Here is a 21123-nt window from a genome sequence, read left to right on the forward strand (position 1 = left end):
CAGTAGCCTCATTCATGAACGCTCTTCAAAGTTACATCAGAGCTGTGGACGCAAGCGAAGCTCGGGATTCGAGATCAACAAACAGAGAAGAGTAATAAAGCCATTAATTCCGCTTTACGTGCAAATAACATAAATCAGACTGTAGCGCCTCGCGCCGCAAGACCGCTCGGAGCACGCAGGCGAGCCGCGGGTAAATTAAGCGCCTGTCATACGTCTCTTCTAAACGATGCCACACGCCAGCATCACACGAAAATTAAACCGATAGATTACTAATATCACTGACTGTGGGATTGGTCTGTTCTAGAATACTGTGATTGATTGTAGTTTGGTAGTTTTTTATTTTCTTTTTCATTATAAATATGAAGTTTGTGACAGTTATTTTATACATTCCTAATTTTTTGTTGTAAACTTATATTTGAAAAAAGCAACAGTTTTCTTGTGTGTGTTTCTTGACCGTTCTTCATAGCTGAAACTGCATTCTGAATTTGGCGGTAGTTGATAAAAAAAATACTATTCAAAAATGCTTATTTTAATAATACTTTAACGTTTACTTAAATAAAAATTATTTATTATTATTATAATAAAATGAATGAAATTTTAATACATTTGAGGGATTTTTAAAAAACTGAATCTGTTAAAAATATTCGTATAAAAAAATTAAATACTGTTCGATAATGTGTGTACCTTACATAAAAACGGCTAATTTCACTATTTTATAGATATGAAAAAATAGTAGTTATCAGGGAAAAAAGAACTAAGTAAGTTTCCTTGAAAGTCGGATAAATCACAATTTCTGTATTGACTCTTGATCAAAACTAACAATAAGAACGACATATTCAGCTGTTTCTACGTTTTGTTCATTATTTTGTAAGTTTTCAAATTGGTTTATAATGCTACCAATAAAATAAAATCTGTTTTCCGCGCTAAGCCCGCTCCTACAGTATAAAAAGTATGAAAATACGGCAAAATTCGACGTGACAAATAATTATATCGATAATGCAACCATCAAACTTGTCCGTTTTCAGCTCAATTTATTAATAAATACAATGATCAGTCAGAACCATGCTTTTTTCATATATATTAAATTATTACATTTAAAAATTTATTTTAATTTATAAGGTTAAAATATCGAAATCTGTAAAATTTCACATGGGCTGTTTAGAATTTTCTATCAACTACATTATTATACGATTTACTGCGTTAAAACGAAATTATCAGTATAGTCTTTTCTTTAAAAAGGTATAACATATACCAGACAAACTGAATATTTATCTCAAGAAACCTAAGTCAAAACCCAACAAAAAATTTTAAACCTCCTATCCTACCACGATCATGGCGGATTCCCAAGACTGGAATAATATGCTCAGTAACTTAAATATTTTCTAAACATTTTGCGACACGTGTTTCTTTGGAAAAAATGTCCAATTACATAGGCGTTCTAACATAAAAGTATGCTAATGAATTTGATTTTTCCTTGTATAGTTTTTTCTAGTACAGTGTTAATGTCGTTCGAATAAGTTTATTAGTTTTGTTTTAAAGGATTATTTATAAATATCAATAAAGAGCATACATTAGACGTAAGTGGGGGCACTATAAAAGTTTTATGCAACTACGTTCTTTTATTAAATCTTTTCATAGAACTCTCCACTAGAATCAAATAAAAAGTTTCAAGCCTTTCATTAAATATCTAAAATTGGAATTTTAGAATTCGTTATTTTTATTATTATATTATTATTATTACATATTACAAGTTCATGTATATGAGTATTAAACTGACAAAACTAATCTATGAGTGTATATTCGAAAAATACATGCGGTTTTAGAGAAATTGGTTCGCTGGACAACAGTATTAATAGCAATAGCTCCGTCAAGTCCGATGGACTCGTTCTGAGGATTAACGAAAATTAGATTTCAATAAGACGCTTGAAACGGAACATGGAACAAACTTGAGTCAGAGCCGGGTAACGCGCAGACGGTCACGCTCCTCCTTTTAATGCAATGTCAGCAGTGTGCAGCCGCGGTCTACGTTCCTTCACCCCACCCTGTGGTTCAGCCGACACGACACATACATACCGAATATGTAATCTCAAGCTAAGTTAAATTACATTCCACTATTGGGCACGAATATTCGTTTCCTTTATGCGAGTATAGCTCTACTTCAAAGTTTAGAAAAACGATTGCGTGTAATTATTTCAAACTACTTTTTTTGAAAGATTAACTACATTTAAAAAATATATAACCCATTATATATTAGTTTGTTTTAAATTAGGTACGGTAATGGAATAGCTAGTTATTACTCGACAAATGTTAACACTTTGAATAAGTCGAAATAAAAAAGTTCTCTTTCATTCAATAAATTATTCCCCAAATCGACCGTCACGATTCGAATAGAAAGAGTATCTCTGTACAGAGATTTCTTTAACCGCTGTAGAAGAAAAAATACAAATAGGGATATAAACGGAAATGAAATGGGATCATGAATCGTACAGACTAGTTATTTCTTGAGACAGTTTATCAAGGAAGGAAATCCCAACTGTCAGATATTACAATCGAAAAGAGCACAAAACTAAAACAGGTCGTTTCTTTAATATTGTAAACAAAAAAAAATGTATGTAATAAATTTTGAAACCTATAATTCCCGTCTCAAACAAGTTTGCTTTATTTATTCATTACATATTCGCACGCTGTTCACGTTCTCAATAGATAGCTCGCATAATTCTCACAGGGACGCCGCGTAGGCCCACGAAACAATAGCAGATTATCAAACAAAACGACGTAAATAGTCCTCCGAATAGGAGAAATAGGGCGCGGGTTAAGGGCCCTCAGGATGTCCGTATCGCGACTCGAATGTTAGATGAGGAAACGACCAGCTATGGGTACGCCTGACCCAAACGGTTTTCTTTTAAACATGCACTAACATTAAAATAAGACTTAGCAAAGCATAAGTGATATTCTTGTTTTCGTTTGTTATATAAATATGTAGATATCTGACATTAAATTACTACCTAATGAGTCATTTTATCGCAGACACATATACACACGTAATTATAAACAACAAACGACGACGACAACGACGTTGTTTCGTAGACATATCACCTTAAAAACAAATTTAGAATGCGAAATCGTATGCCGTGCCTACTAGTAGACACCTCATAACGAGTAGCTGTTCTGCAAACGGCAAAAAACAATCGTACAACTGTCATAAAATTGACAGAGGACCAACATGAGAGTAGCCATCAATTGCAAATAAATGCGAAAATTCAAATCACAATTGATGATGTAATCGCGTAACACAGCCACAAAAAAAAAACAACAATTTTGAACTGTTTTAGGATGTTACGTAAAAAAATTGATTTAACTACTATTACAAATACTAATTTTTTTTCTTCTAATTTTTGTATAATTTTCTATATATAGTAAGATTATCTGTGCTACTAGATTTCCCTTTGACTATACAATCTATCAGATCGTAATAAGATTTTATTACAAATATATGATAATTTCAAATAACCATCTCATTTTTTATAGTCGGACAGATTTGCTATAACAAAAGATTATTACAGTTTCCCTTTCTGGACCTTTCTGAAACGATTTGTGTTTTCTTTGTATCGGCGGAGCCGGACCAATAATATTTATTAAATAAAATTATATTAAAATTTTCCTATATTCAAGAATCTGTCGCGACCCTTGGGATCGACGGTCTTTATTCGACAGATTTACATACATATAATTTAAATATATGTAGGGTCGTATTTAAACCTTTTAATATATATTATATTCAATTTTTTTGTTGTTTTTCGACACATTTTATCTCATTGGCATTTAAGCTTGCGACTAGTCTTATGAGTTACGTTAGTAAGCCTACTAGTAAGTACAAGGGTAGATCGAAATATTTGTGGCCTAACACATAAATACTTGAACTATTTTAATGTAACTGACCTCATTCGATTTGCTTACTTTCTGGTTGTCACATTGTAAAATTCTATCGCAATAGAATTATCTGTTTTTAAATTAGATTGAATTTTTTTAGCCTAAATGCAGCGTTTTTAAACAATGGAGAAAATTGAGCAACGTGCGGTCATCAAATGCCTGTTTAAAAAAAAACTAACTCCAAAAGAGATTCACGAAAATATGCCAACAACATTGGGGGAATCTGCTCCGTCGTTTGTGAAAAAGTGGGTTGCAGAATTTAAACGCGGACGAGAGAGTATTGAAGATGACCCTCGCTGCGGTCGGCCTACGACATCTACGAGTGAAAAAAACATCGGGAAAATCTGTGATCTGATATTGGCAGATCATCATAGTCAATGAACTTGGATTTTCTAAGGTTTCTGCGCGGTGGGTACTTAGATTGTTTTAGTTGAACAAAAACGAATACGGCTCACGATTTCTCGCGATTGTTTGGAAATGTTTGACGCTGATCCACAAGATTTTTGGCTAGATTTGTAACAATGGATGAAACTTGGGTACACCACTATACGCCAGAGTCAAAGCACCAATCCAAGCAGTGGAAAAAACCTGATGAACTGACTCCAAAAAAAGCCAAAGCAATTTTGTCAGCTGGCAAGGTTGGCGTTAGTTTTTTGGGATGCTAAGGGTGTCATCATGGTGGACTACCCTGCAAAAGGTGGAACTATAAACTCGGCTTATTACTGCACTCTTTCACATCGTTTGTGTGAAACAGTCAAAGAGAAAAGACCAGGATTACTCAGCAAGAAAGTGTTGGTCCATCAGGATAATGCACGCGTTCACACGTCTGTTGAATCTATGGCTCAAATTCGTGACTGTGGCTTTAAATTACTGCCCCATCCCGCCTATTCCCCTGATTTGGCACCTTCAGACTTTCAATTATTCCTAAACCTAAAAAAAAAACACCTTTAAGGTCAAAAATTTTCTTCAAATGAGGAGGTCGAAGCTGCGGTGGGTGACTTTTTTGAAGGCCTTAAAGAAACTTTCTTTATGACTGGCATACAGGCGTTGGAAACCAGATGGAAGAAGTGCATTAAGTGGAGATTACATGGAAAAATAAAATTACTTTTGTTTATATTTTATATTGTTTTCTTGCTGAGGCCGCGAACTTTTCAATCCATCCTCGTACTATTAACACACAAGTTATTGATATACAAAGTTCTTGAGTGATATCCCCGTCCAGACAAACGTAGTATAAGATAATCCCCTACTAGATAGAACTAAATCAAATACATTGCAGGGAGTCAGTGGATGCAGATGGTTCGGGACCGTTTCATATGGTAGTCTATGGGGGAAGTCTATGTTTAACAATGGACAGATAACGGTTGACGTGATGACGATGATGGCAAATTCTAGAAACTAGAAATAAGTAAACTTTATAATAACAGAAACCTATATGTTATAGTCACGTTTTAAATATAAGCAGCAAACATTAGTACCGCATAGAGCGCTGTTTGTAACGTAACTCGTTTAATTATGGCAGTTTATTTGCACCATTAAACACGATAGCTACGAATTACGATACGTGGTCACAGACCGCAACACTAGTAATTCCACTAACCGCTGTTTGACAAAACCGTACACCAGCCTATATGATAGCATAAAGTATAGGTAAACTTAAAAAATATAATATTTTGCCAAACATACGCTGAAATCTTAAATAATGTATTTAATGTAAATAAATATGTTTCTTTTTTAATTTTATTTTTAGGGTACAAATAAACCTTTTTACAAAGAAACCTTTTTACTGTTCCATGTCTTAGCAATTTGGAACAGTTTTACATATTTTTGAACCACACATATTGCAAAAGTAAAATTTTATTTTCTCTCTTAAGGAGCCCTATAATTATTATTATTAGATGTGTAATTCATATAAAAAATACAACACTTTTGCACATTTTATTTTATACTAGCTGTATCCCATAGCTACGTCTGGGTAACCTAATCAGCTTAAAAAAATTATTTTCATATAAATTTTTATCACCTAATTTACACCCGGAAATTTAAGGAAATATTTATATATTTTTTTTATTTGTACTTTATTGTACACATTTATAATAAATACAGAAACATGGCAGTGGAAAGCGAATGTACAAAGGCAAGCTTAACTCTGCAAGAGTTATCTTTCAGTAAGCCCAAAATGGCTGAAAGTGGAAAGTCTCATGATATCATGATTATTATTACCCAATCAAGAATCTTTAATCAATACAGAATAGTATTTTTTACATTAACTTTTATTACTTATTTAACACAGGGGATGGATGCATTTTATAAATTTCGTATTTTTAGCTTTAGTAGTTTAAGCTGTACTTTTATGTGTCAGTCAATCAGAACGTTTTTCTTAGGAGTTGAATTTTGAAAAACGTAGAACATAAGTTTCATTCTGTTTATTTAAGAATGTTTATGGTAAATTTTAAGCATTTATCGGGTAAAGAAAATCTATACAAACCTCCGCCTTTATATTTACACTCTAATAGGTCGAATTCCGATAAACTCTTTAAAAAGTCATAAAAGGAACCTACTATCAAAATTTCGTATTTCTAAATTTAGTAATTTCGGCTGTATGTTGATGATTCAGTCAATCAAGACTTTTCTTCATAATATAGTATAGATATAGAAGTATAAATATTAAGTATAAGTATAAATATACATATTTAAAAATTTTGGTACCTAAAGAACTACATATATAGGGAATTAAACTCACACTTGACTGTTTTTTTTATATTTAATTGTTATTAAAATTATGTTTTAATTATGTGTATTTGTTTTATGTACTTGCACATTAACAGTTCAACCAATCATTCAATTAAAAACATTTGCAGTGCATATTTCCTTTACATATTGCATTAACATTATTGCACCCGTATTGGAATAAACCTTTCAGAGGTGAAAACGAAATAGGAATGAGACTAAGATTATAAATGTGAAAATGATTGTTTGGTATCTTTTGACGCCTTAATAACTATTTTTTATAAAATTTCTCATACACATACTATTTGTGATAGAGAGCATAAGCAAATAATGGAAGACAAGCTATTTTTTATCCCAACAATCAATATATTGCGATCTTGGACTTTACCCGATTTATTATTTAGTTAATATAACTAGTATATTAATAACATAGTGAACCATCAGTTCAAGATAGAAGATAATAGGAATTCTTCTCATTATATCGCATTGGATAAAAGATAGTGTAATTTGTAAATAAAGTAACTTAACGCTTCGAATAGGTTTCAATAGCCTCGTTTACAAACGGAATCAATGTAATTAAAACATCTAGCTAAATAAATACTTCATTTTCCATTAAATAACTCATGTTAAGACCCGACAAATCATTATAATAAGGGTCATTTGTGTCAGTCATCTCTGAAAAAGTGGCTAACCACTAACCACAATTCATTTCTAATATACGTCATGATATACATATACTCGTAGTATAACAAACTGCCAAAACCAGTGACGATCGAAACATTAAGTACAGACACAGATAATATTATAATACTGTACTAGTTCTACGGATATTAGTATTAAGGAATTATTACACTGTCGAATATATATATAATAAATAACAACTCAGTAGATTAATAAAATTAGATTCTGTATAGAACAGAGAACTTAGTACATCAATAATTTAATTAAAGTACTTTTAATAGAAAGTAATCTATTACAATATCTTTGATAATTTAGGAATAAACTAGTAATATCAATTATCGATTTAATTATGTATTGACAACTAATAAATATAATATACTATAATAAGGCTACTAAAAGTAATAAGTCTTTTAAAACAATAATAGATATATATATATATATATATATATATATATATATATATATATATATATATATATATATATATATATATATATATATATATATATATATATACTATAAGTCGTTTATAGTCTTATGGTATACATTTGTATTTATAATAGTATAATATAGCTCTTGCCCTCCATAAATCTTAATAAAAAGGCAAATTTCACATCACTCACTAGAAAACTTTTTGCAAATACATTTTTACGATGTTTTTGCTACAAAAAAAGTGGTAAACACGTACGTACTCATGATATATGCGCATACATTCGATTACATAGGAACATAAAATAACACTTAACAACCTAACTAGTTTTAGCTACTAATAGAATCCTGTTCCAATAATATAATCATGTAAGCGCACAACCCTCCCCTCTAAGCTTGATAAGAGACGCAAGTGTATACGTGTTCATAATGCCAACCGTCTAGCTATAGGACCTCGTAGAACTAAAGCACACATGCAGCATTAGAATACAGCCAACAGAATTTTAAAACACCTGCGATCTAATTAAATAAAGGAGTAGTGTAGTAGAATTGTAGTTAAGTTAATATGTATGTAGTAACTAGCTAGATACATATTAACTTAATGGGATGGATACATATTAACTGAGGGGGTTTAATTGATACAAAGGATTCTAAATTTAAATCTATTTAACCGTTAAAGTGTGTTTTTTCACACATTCAAACATATAAATATCTAAACTTTCACATTTACAACAGAGTAGAAAATATTAGAAAGTAAAATATTTTCTGCTTTAAGAAAGTCATGTTATTTTCAATCTAAAACATATGTACGTGCTTATATATTTCGTGTGACATGTACGCTAGTGTGTTGTGACAATTCAATTATGGTTTAGTCAGAGCGAAGCAATCTGGTTGCGTCTCAAAACAAAAACCCTGCTAATAGTATCGCGCGTCGGATAAACAGCGCGACACCGAGTTTGTGTTGAAAAAATAAAGGCGCGACGACGCCCGAATAAATGAGACCGGCGATAAACAGGAGGATCCGTTCCAAACGGAGGGTCGATATCGAAATACATTATTCTCCGATCCGAGTGTTCCGATTCAAATTGAAAGAGCACCTCCAACATGAGATTTCTCAGGCGGCGAGTGGGCGCAGAATATAAATCGGCGCATAACCAGAAATGGAAGGGCTGTGAATTTCCGTTTCGTGGTGAATGGCCCCGCGCTCCACGTTACCCTTTATAGATATTAAACAAACACTTCTCAGATGTTTTAATAATTCTCACTTCTAATATTAGACAATTTTTGCGATGTAGCGATTTAACATACTGTCTACCTCAACAGTAATGTTATATAAACATAAATATTCTATTATTTTATTTAAATCTTTAACAATGCTGTTTAAAGTTCAAATTTAATTTTGGTTCGGATCAAAAACGATTATCTTTTTCAATTTAGATCAGTGTATTGTGTTGTCTTAGATTGTGTCCCCAGATATTTCCACAACATATTATAATATACATAGTAAAAGAGATTGGAATAATTGTCTAGTATTTATTGTATAAAACTACTGGTTCGCAATAGCGTATAGCATATGTAATTACTGTACACGAAAATACGCTTCGAACGTTATTCATAAGATAAAAGCTTAACCATATAATGGGACAGAGACCCTCGGTCCGCCTCGAATATAAATAGGCATATAAAATAATATAGCATTTCGTATGGAAATCCGAAAATCGTTCACACCAATAAAATAGGATTTGCTAACCACAGCGGCATGCAGCAGTACAGAAGAAAAGTAGGAAACCGCTGCTATAAAATTTAATGCAAATTACAATTTAATGGGGACACCAAATGTATTGACGGACATCTCACCGAACGAACAACCATTACGAACAATCCAATTTTATTTATTGCTCACAAATTTCTTATATATTTACATAAATAAAATAGATTGAACAAGTTAGCACATTTTTTAAAAGACGTTTGATATTATGCAGTAGTTGTAACCCGCGATTCTCTCCAAGTGAATTACAGTCCTTATATATACGTATAATGTGTTTAAGCATGATTTTGTAATAATCAGTCAAACATATTTATAAACATTTACATATATTAGTAGGGATAATACATAATATGTACAATGACTTATACATTAATCGTATACTATTATTATCATCATCATTATCAGTAGACAGTCAGCTTATTTGCCATTACCAATGGCATAAAAAAAAAACAACACGATGAACTGAAAAAATGAAAAGAACCATAGAATATCGTATGGAAATCATTATTTTCCAGTCCAGATGAATAATATATGTAGCTTACGTAAATAAATGTAAGTCTACGCAAATGCAGTACCGGGCATTGCTTGCATAGAATATAAAGACATAATACTACTGTTGGATAACTTGCTTGCAAATTAGTATTGGAACAAGTACCGAACTAGCAACTTGTAGGTACAAATTGTACGTTACTTTGATGATGAAAACGTCCTATGAAGTTACCTAATTTGATTTGAAGGACTGTTGGAGAAGTAGCGTATTGAATAAAGGTAAACTTATTTAACTCATTGCTGAATACATTTTACTTATACCACCTAAAAATGGGCATACGCCTCCCCTCATCGTGTATTCTGTCCAATTCGCAATACGCCCAACCGATATTTACGTAACAGGCGCCTTTGCTGACTTCTGACATCGCTTCTACTTCCTAAGAAGGGGATACGTTGCAAAAACAGTGTAATATTGACACAAATATAGACAATACACAAAATCAGCACATCTTCACTTATTCTCTTTATTATGCTTACCATTCCAATTATTATTCTTCAAACGCCTGGCCTAAAATAATACATTATGTATTATAATGTGTATCACTTATATTTTTATTACACGTAGATTTGGTACTAAATTAATTTTATTACAATTTAACACCCTTTTTATTACCCATCTATTCTTATACGTAAATATAAAGTGCTTTTTAAGAATCTTTTATATATATATATATATATATATATATATATATATATATATATATATATATATATATATATATATATATATATATATATATATTCTTTCTTCAATAAATTGGGTTAAGTTCTGATAGTCCCCTATTAATTTTTTTACGACTGAATTAATAATTATCATCGACAGAAAATCTACTTGCGAAGACTACACGATACTAATATGAATATGCAAAGTCGAATATATTAGAGCATGCATAAATTAGGCCTATGTTCAACAGCGGACAGTTAACGGCCGATACAATATTAATAATAATGCATAAATCGATGGACGGATGATATTTCAGTATTGAGTGGCCAGCTCTAACCAAAACACATGGAAACAAGTCATTAAACAGTTTTACACATATACTTTGTGTGTGTGGTCCCAGCATAGAATGGGTCATCTTCCTCTTCTGATGTCGTAAAATGCAACTAAGGGAACTTTATGATCGACGAATGGGCAACAGCATCTCTCTTGAAACATCATCTAAGCCGAACTGCGGTTACTATCCCGCCTGCCAAACATGGTAATTACTGGCAAAACCCCCCAATATAGGGAGCCTATGTTCAGCAGTGGACACTTAACAGCTAATATAATGATTCATATACTACCAAAACTAGTCGAGCTTTCTCGACTAAAATAAACGTAAGTTAAACCGGTATTTATTACATTAAAATTATATTTTATCTGTAACGTACAGAGAATATCTTATGTCTAGATCTTGATGTAGGTATAGAGTTCAAAATACTGCACCAAATACTTACAATATATCTCAGGTTTAAGTGACTCCTCTCATTTAAAGTTCAATATATTTAATTATTATTTTAAGAAACCGCACTTTAGTAATAATAACACTTATAAGAACAATACTCTTTCCAAAAGGGTGTTAAATCGCGAAAATAGTTACTTACAGGAATTGTTCTTTATTTCAACATAAAAAAAAACATTTAATTTTAAACATGAGTCAAGTCAAAGGAAATACAATTTCCCAACATCGATCCTTGATCATATATCGTAAGTTCCAGAGTTATCTTTGAGTTCTGCACAAACAGATACGGTTCATTACATGTACAGTACACTGCCTCGTACAAAGAGGATCGAGCAGGGCATTTAGCTCATTCAAGATGATTTCGAGAGAAGCCGGAGGCAGCGGTGGGCGGCGAGCGGCGGACAGAGTGGGTGTCCGCGGGCGACGGCACTCTAACTTTATTAAGGACGAGACGCCGTCGCCGAACCAAGGTGACGCGCCTTCACAATGCCCTATTCAGATTTAAATAGCTTTACGCCCAATTGCGCTTCAATATGCCTCTAGATCTTGGGATAGTTATTTCATTAAGTAATTATTATAAAGACGAAATTAGCGACGAATGCTTAATGAAGTTTTAAAGAATAGGAGCTTTCTGTTTTTGAAATTAATTCCAAATACAGGAACAATAAGTTTTCATTATGATATAATAATAATCAATTATGAGGAAAATACTGTATTAAAAATTATATTTATCGAGATTTAAAGAGGACTTTACGTATAAGTGGCTTTAAACACACGCGTTACCATGAGAACAATGGCGACAAGTGGAGGGGTGACTTGGTTCGAGTCAAAGTTTGGCAATTATGGCGACCGCATGTCTGAGAGCGGTGCTACACTCATTACCAACTGAAACTCGACTCGTCTAGATTAAAAGTCGAAGAGACACGGGTCTCAGAGAATACTGCGGTAGAGTACGTTACAATGGCTAATATTAACATTGAAACAAAGTCTAAGCATCGTTTGTAGAAGAAAGCTACTTGTTCAATTAAAATTATGATATAGAATCAAAATATTCAAGTTAGAGAAAACTAATAGACATTAATGTCTTTAAATTAACAAGTCGTGGAACGCAGCGCAAGTTTAGTAACTAACTAGCTCAGTACGCCTCTCCGCGTCGTATTTCAAGACAATGTCTGAACAAACACCGTAGTTGCTACCTCCCCAATGGTTCAAGTATTCTCTCATCAGTAATGTAACTAGTACGTTTAAATAATACCTATAGGTAGAACTAATTTAAACTGTAGATTGAGAACAAACTAAAACTTCATTATTATATTTAGTTCTAAAACAATTATTTAACTATGAAGACATAAACGTAAGGCTTAGATAGGTATGCTCATTGAATATATTTAATTATCATATATCACATTACAAGATATCTTTCTCTTCTTTTTATTTTTAGGATTCCGTACTTTCAAAAGAAAAAACGGAACCCTTAAAGGATCGCTTCGTCGTCCGACCGTTCGTCTGTCAAAACCTTTTTTCTTAGGATCACGTGGAGGTATCAAATTGGAATTAATATCATATACTCAAGTCTACAATCTCTTATAACAGTGAAAAAAATCAAGCTTTTAAATCGACGCAATCATCATATTGCAAAAGTTATACAAACACTTTAACAATATGTTCATACTCAATGTACTACTTTATTGACAATAGCAACAAATAAGATACAGTCTAAGTAAGTTCCGAAAATTTTTGCCATATTTTGTCACAATATGTTCATACTCAATGTACTACTTTATTGACAATAGCAACAAATAAGATACAGTCTAAGTAAGTTCCGAAAATTTTTGCCATATTTTGTCCCCCACACATGTGCCAGACATCACGAGAACTATGTTTTGTATATCTAAGCCAGTGTAACAGGCGTGTTGCTCTGAGCATAATATTAATGGACTACCACCTATATCCTAAATATGGGTAATGGTTTTTATATGATTCGCGTAAAGCAGCTATTTTAAACACTGGGAAGATATTTATTTATAACTTTATTGATTACTAATAGCAGGTACATGAGGTAAAAGGTGCACTTAATTCTAAATAGCATTATCTCCTAGTCAACAAATATTAAATGTAGTTTATTTTTAACTTTGGCGTTATTTACTTATATTTTAAATTCACGATCGGGAATTAACGTCGTGGTCACTAGTGCAACTCACGTTGAAAAGTTGTCGGCAATAAAAGTCAGGTATATACTATTTACCTGTATACGCGTCGGGTTAAGTCCCGATAGTGAATTCAAAATATAATATTAAGCACATTTTGTTCAGCAATGTATAATTAACGGTTGGTATGATAAAGATAGCCGTGTGGTTCCGGCATAGAATAGACCATCCCTTCCTATCCCGTAGGTGTCTTAAGAGCCGACTAAGGGAGGGCGAGGGATGGGCAGCAGCATCCCCTTCTATCTCTAAAGCCTCACTGCGGTTGCCAATCCGCCTGCCAATCGTGGCAACTACTGACAAAACCCCCCAAGGTTTATGCTCAGCAGTGGGCAATTAAAGGCTGATATTGATGATAATTATGTATATGGACTAGGTGAACTCATAGTTCATTATACAATTATCAATATGAATAATAGTAATATTTTATACTCCTACAGATTTACACCATAACTGCACAGCTAATAATAAGCTATTATTCATAAACATCACGTGCCATAGTCTACACTCTTAAAATTCTGAAAAAGGGCCATTTAATTGGTAAATATAGCTATTTAGAAAATTAACATTTTTCATCAGAATTCGCACAAAGTGGCACATTAGTAGAAATTAATTTAGTAACGAGTTTCTTTTACATACTTTCCTACATAAAGTAATCCCTGTATCTTAAATTATTCGTTTTAAAATACAAAAACTACTATTGGAGCCCACATATTTTTTATGCAACTTAGAACGGCAAACAAGCTGACCGCCCATTTGATGGGAAGTGGTAACCGTCACCAATATACATGAGCAGTACTATGGACATAACAGAGTATACTGTTTCGCCCATGATACCCCCCCCCCCCCATGCGTTGCCATTCTTGAGAACTAAGGCGTTATGCCTCTGTTCACTGCCATATTTGGAAACAACTGCTTCATGATTAAAACACTAATGGGATAGAGATATCCAAGCAAACGACTTTTGTACAAAGTCATCCTCTAGTAATATTAAAAAATGTATTATAAATGTATTTATGATCAATATATTTATACTTCCATTGTTTATGCCTACCCTATGTAATGGGAGACAAGCGTGACTGGTAAGTATGTGTTTATGTGTATTTGTATTTCATTCGGTTTGGTTGATGCACATCACAAATAAAAAGAAAAAAGGAATAAGTAGAAGGTAAATTCTAAAACCACAGTTTTTTAATTGTTAAACTATTTATTATGAGCAGGTCATGACCTAGTGATATATTACCCTGACATAAAAGAAGCAATGATCCTAAGTACCAATCTAGCGTGTGTAATTTAAATTTCCGATGAACTCTATGAACTTATGTTTATAGTTATTAATCAATTTTGTAATTGACTGTTTGAAATAAAGATTATAATTATTATAGAGTTCATTACGTCATCAAGTACACCGCTAACAAACCAAAATAATGTGAGTGATGGCAGTATTAGTTCAGCACAATGATAAATCAACAAATTCTTAATTACACCTCATCTCAGAAATTAGTCATAAAATTACAAATTATTATTTTCTAATTTTTGTTTTTATATAACTGCTAGTTTTTATATAAATGCCGTGTAACCTCAGCATTGAAAGAGCCACCTCTTCTTTTCTCGTGGATGTCATAAAAGGTGACCAAGGAATGTTAGATAAGCAGCTGTGCACCTCTTAAAACATCACCAAAACCTAACTGCGGTTGCCAACCCGTCTGCCAAGTATGGCAATTACTGGCGGAATATTATGCCTATGTTCAGCAGTGGACAATTAACGACAGATATAATAAATAATAATATCTACTAGCTTTTACCTGCATGGCCAAGATATGTTTACTGACAGCGATAAAAAGTAGCCATTAACCTTCTCTATCCCATATAGTATGTATATACCAAATTTTAATTGCGATTGGTGGAGCCGTTAAGGTGCTATAAGGTAACATATAAACAAACAAACACATTCACTTTCAAATTTATAATATTAGTAAGGACTGCACTAGCAATAATAAAAATATGGATGTGCGTATTTAATTCGCATATGTTCAGTATTTTTCTCAAATCTGAGAGATACACGATGATTCTGATGAATTGGCGTTGGATTCTCGTAATCCTCGAGGTATAGCCAGACCCATCTCAGTCTTGACTGTTTTAACAACTATTATCTAGATCGCATGTTAAAAGGAAGGATTTATGGTTTAACTTGCATTCCATTATACATATGCCTATCCGTTGCGAGAAGTAAATTCATTACTTATGTATAATCAATCGATTTGTGATAAAAAATTCAAGATTTATCCAATTATTATTATAATAAATACGCCAAAAAATGTTTCTTCTTAACAAATATTTTTTGCGAACTTGCATATTATCTACATATATATGAATACGTAATATATGTAAATAAATTGACCCTCTTGTTCATAAAATCTAAAACCTCTTGCAAATCTTTCAAATTAAGAAATTAGCGCAAAAAAAAGAAAAAAACGCTTCAATAGCTAAAATAGGTTTATGAGATGATTAACATTTTTATCAATAAGGGCGTAAGTTAAATATTTTAAATACTTTTAAAATAATTATTTTATCCTTTATTTGTCATAATAAAGACAGAGATAATATATAGTAAAATGCTTGAAATACACATAAGCTCCAGTGAGTATTGATCATCAAATATTCTGTACAGTTGTTTACCATATTTGTAGTATAATAAAAAAATATGAAATTTAATTATTAATTTTTTTCCCTTCAGAAATTTCGATCACGATGATGAGATGCAGAACCCTAACAATATTAAAACTAAACAGTATGTTATACGAATGCACATGGTATATATTCATACACTGTGTCCAAACAATCGACTAATACACATTATATTATAGAAACTTTGTGACTTCATTTCAGTTCTTCGGAATTAGAATTTTTCTAACAATGTTATCTAAGTTGATCCGAGCAAAATAATGTAGTCAGCTAGTTTACAATCACTATAACTTTCCGGTTAAAACCATCAGCAGTTTTCCATTTAAAGCATTTCATATAAATTCCAATTCTAGTTCCAAATTATTAAAACAAAAAGTACACATTCTACAGATTAGAACTCTGCCCCCAAGTTATTTTGTTTTAATAACATTTTTAGTATAAGACTATTATTAGTGCTCCTTAGGATAATTGGAAATTAAATGATTTCATACTGCTAGAATACATTTGGACAACTATTATATTCGAAGTAATGTAAAAATATATATAAGACATATAGCGGTTTTGCTATTTTTATCGAAAAAGATTATGCTACGGTGAAATTTTTTTTTGTATATACATTGTTTTATCTCTGTTTACTGTATATGTTTGTTGTTGTGTGCTGTAATGCAAATAAATTATTTATCTATCTATCTAGCGAGCAAAAATGGCATCGTGGCAGGTTATTTCGTAACAATTGTGCTCGGTCCAAAGCAAAATGTCCAGATACGATATGAAAAATTGAAAGTTAATATAACGATAGGGACGTCCTGGTACTTTTTAGGCAATTTGGAATGACAAACAGGGTGATGGTTCACATAAGGGAAGAGAGGGAGTAGTAATCGTCGCTTATACACATAAGTAGTGGAAATCATAGAATACACAATTACGGTAATGTGTTACTATTCCAGAGGATTAAAATGTTATTTTTCTCTACTCAGTAACTTTACAGCAAATGAAAAAATATTTTGCATACTAATAATAATATAACTAAAATATTTTTTATATATTAAGTCATTAGAATCACTCAATAATATATATATAACTATAAATTAAAGATTTATTTATTTATGAACATCACGGCGGACTACACCATGTAGATCGCCATATATATGATTATATACGCTTAATTCGTCATTATCATCATCATCATCATTTCAGTCATTATCCGTCCACTATTGGACATAGGCCTCTCCCATAGACTGCCATAAGGAACGATCCTGAGCTACCTGCATGCACTGACTCCCTGTAATACATTTGAAGCCGTCACTCCATCTAGTGGGGGTCGCCCTACACTGCGTTTGCCCGTACGAGGTCGCCACTCAATAACCATTCTTCCCCGTTGGTCGTCGGAGCTATGTGAGCAGCCCATTGCCACTTCCACTTGCTTATCCTTCGGGCTATGTTAGTTACTTTGGTTCTTTTGCGGATATCCTCGTTTCGGATTCTATCACGCAAAGAAACTCCGAACATAGCCCTCTCCATAGCCCGCTAAGTTATTTGAACCTTTTGCATACAGGCAATAGTGTAGGACCATATTTTGGTTCCATAAGTCATTTATATATTTAGTTACACAATTGTAAATCACGATTCTGATTCTACTGTAAAATTAAATAATGAACTTCTTGATTTTATAGATTCTACTGTCTTCCTTGCAATCACTCTTGATAATAAACCTCTTTTTCTTCTTTTTTTTTTTTTAATGGCTTCCACCGTAGAGACTACGGTGATTTTTTGCCAATGTCAGGGTTACAGAAGACTCCGTGTAATTTATATTAGGACATTTTTCAGTAATGTAGACAAATCATTCAATTGAGTTCTCTGGAAGGGAGGACAACACAAGATATGTTATGTACATGCAAAGAGCAAGTAAATTTAATATGATATGTATATACATGTGAGTGTAACATAGGAAGAACAATATATGGAAGGAATGAAAAACGAGAAGTGTAAAGAGAGACATATACTTATATTTTAAATTTTTATATTATTAGTACATATAAATTTAATCAGTATCTTAACTAGAGGAGAGTGGACTAAAGTAAGAAGGAATGGAATATTTACGGAACGTGGAAGGCTACGAGGCAACAAGTCATAGAGGGGATGCGTCAATTGTTGGAATTTTAATACTGGCTGTTGACACTGAGTTTTTTTAGACCAATGTATTATTTGTAAGTTTGTTCTACGTCAGATTTTTATAAGACGTCTCGTATTTTTTTCACTAAATTTATTATTTTATATCACAAATTATTACTGCATCCTGCTATTTACAACACCAATTTGGGGTATTCAAAAAATAACTGCTCTAAGGTTCTTTCAGCTAAGCCACAATCACTGTGCGAATGATGAACTTGGATTTGGATTTTGGATAAGAATACTGGGGGCCTACCATGAAATGAAATTCTGAAGTTTCGGACTTAATTTCGTGTTTTCGTTTATACATAAATCGGCCCAGTAAATGGAGCTCAACATTTCGTTCGTCATAAACCTTACCATAAAAGTCAAAAGGAATAATATTTTAATATTTTTAATGTTTTTAAACGGTAAGTATTATGTAATTTTAACATCAAATTTGTGTTTCGTTCGGCTCCGAAATTTTGGGAAACATTTCATAGTAGACCCTCAGATATACAGACATAAACAAACATAGGCGGCATATTTATCTAAATTTTGTTGAGTAGCAAATCAGGGGGGTTTTGTTGGGATGAAGGGCTGGATATTACCATAGCACTTGTCTTTAGATTGTCTAGTTTTATGACACAAGTGATCCCAAGCCTCTAATATGTGTGATTTAGCCTGAAAACGTAGATCGCGAGTGAAGCAAAAATTTTAATTGTTACCGTGTTGGATAGTATTTTTGGCCCATGAGTCTGCTGTTTCGTTCCCAACAATTCCAAAATGACTAGTAATCCACGCAAGGGTGACATTAATACCAGAATAGTAGCATCTATGTAAGATTTGTTTAGTTTGTAATGTTATGTAGATATTTTCTTTGGATTTAAAAGGTAGTTTTAAAATATCTTGTAGACAGCTTAAGGAGTCCGAAAGAATGAGAGTTTTATTTAGTTTACGTGTTACTACATAGGATACTGCTTTCAGAATAGCTATAGATTCACCAACAAACGTTGAAGATGAAGGGAACATTTAAAATTAAGGTTAATGTTATATTTTGGAATCCATACAGCTGCTCCAACATGATCTTATTTGTCAGTTTTAGAAGCATCTGTAAAAATCAGAAGCCAGTAGTGCCATGTTTTCGTTACAATAGTAATAAACTTTTGATTAGCAGAAGGCGAATGTTTTACTAATACAAAATCTAGAATTACATTAGGACGATAAATTAGGGAATCATAAACAAATTCGAAAAGAGAGTTACGATATATTTTTTTAACAAGTGACATGGGGTTTTTATATTTGGTAAAGCTCTTAAGGATGAGAGGAGGTTCTTTATGGGTCCAGTAACTTGATCACTTTATTCTAAGATTTGTTCTAAGAGAGATTCTAAGATAGTAAGGAGAGGATGGGAGTTATATTGGGCAATATTGAGATAAAAGCAGTCTGAAAGATATTGCCTATGGAGATAGAGAGGAGGATCTAGACATTCGACTTGCAGAGCGTTTGATGGAGATGACTTCATTGCGCCAATAATTATACGTAAGTACCTAGTTCACTCTGTCAAATTTAGCCAGAGCAATTTTGTTGCAAGGTTCTAACAGAAATGACCCATAGTCAAAATAATTTCGGATAATAGCATTATATAGAAGTTTTTGACTATATGGATGAGAATGAAAGAGCTTTCAAGATATAAATACTACTCTCGCATTTATTTACTATGTAGCTTAAATGATGGAGGCCTGTTAGTTTTGAGTCCACGATAACACTCAAGAATTTTATTTTGTCTTGTACCGAGATAGGTTCGTTAGCTCTCTTTTTCTCTCTTTGGGACAGAAAGTGTTAATAGCCACTGATTAATATAGCGCGTAATTCGGGAGGGAGGAAGAGTCGGAAAAAGAATCTGCATTCATTCGCATATTGGAGGATTTTGCAGAATCAGTTAACGGAGCATTCAAGGTCAGATGTATAAATATTATATAGAAGGGGACTAAGAACAGAGCCCTGTGGGAGACATTTCCAGACCAGTCTTGAACGAAAAAGAAAGCCATGTCCGAAATAAGGACAATAAAACTAAATTATAATAATAATAAAACTCGATGGAGTCCTTACATTAAAAACGTTATAACTAAATTAAGTTCTGCGGCGTATACTGTACGTAGGGTTAAACAGTATACTAATATTGAAACTGCCAGATTAGTTTATTTTAGTTACTTTCATAGTATACTGTCCTATGGAATATTATTATGACGGTTTAAAAGTGCTTGTAAATAAGTCTATTTTAATAAAAAATATTTTGAATATTAATTTGTACATTGAACTTTAAATTAATAGATATGGTGGAGAGTGGATTCAATTTAATTTGTTAATTGTTTGTCTAATTTTGATAAGTCTTTTGTTAACCAAAAGGGGTATGCCTCATATGCATTTGCACATAGTATATACAATTTATTACATGTATACTGAAGTTAAATAACAACAACAAATAAATTATTATTAACTATTAAAATTACTAATTGTTAAATAAAATTGAAAGTTTTGAGTTTCGATTACC

General features: G+C 32.4%; 1 protein-coding gene across 1 annotated transcript in view; it reads right to left on the reverse strand.

Moving 5' to 3' along the window:
* Nucleotides 1–21123, reverse strand: part of LOC113516808 (E3 ubiquitin-protein ligase MIB1) — a 208960-nt gene that overhangs the window by 180396 nt on the left and 7441 nt on the right. The gene's annotated exons all lie outside the window — the stretch shown is intronic.

Source organism: Galleria mellonella, unplaced genomic scaffold, assembly GCF_026898425.1.
Source record: "Galleria mellonella isolate WM207_F2 unplaced genomic scaffold, CSIRO_AGI_GalMel_v1 utg143, whole genome shotgun sequence".
Classification (NCBI taxonomy): Eukaryota; Metazoa; Arthropoda; class Insecta; order Lepidoptera; family Pyralidae; genus Galleria; species Galleria mellonella.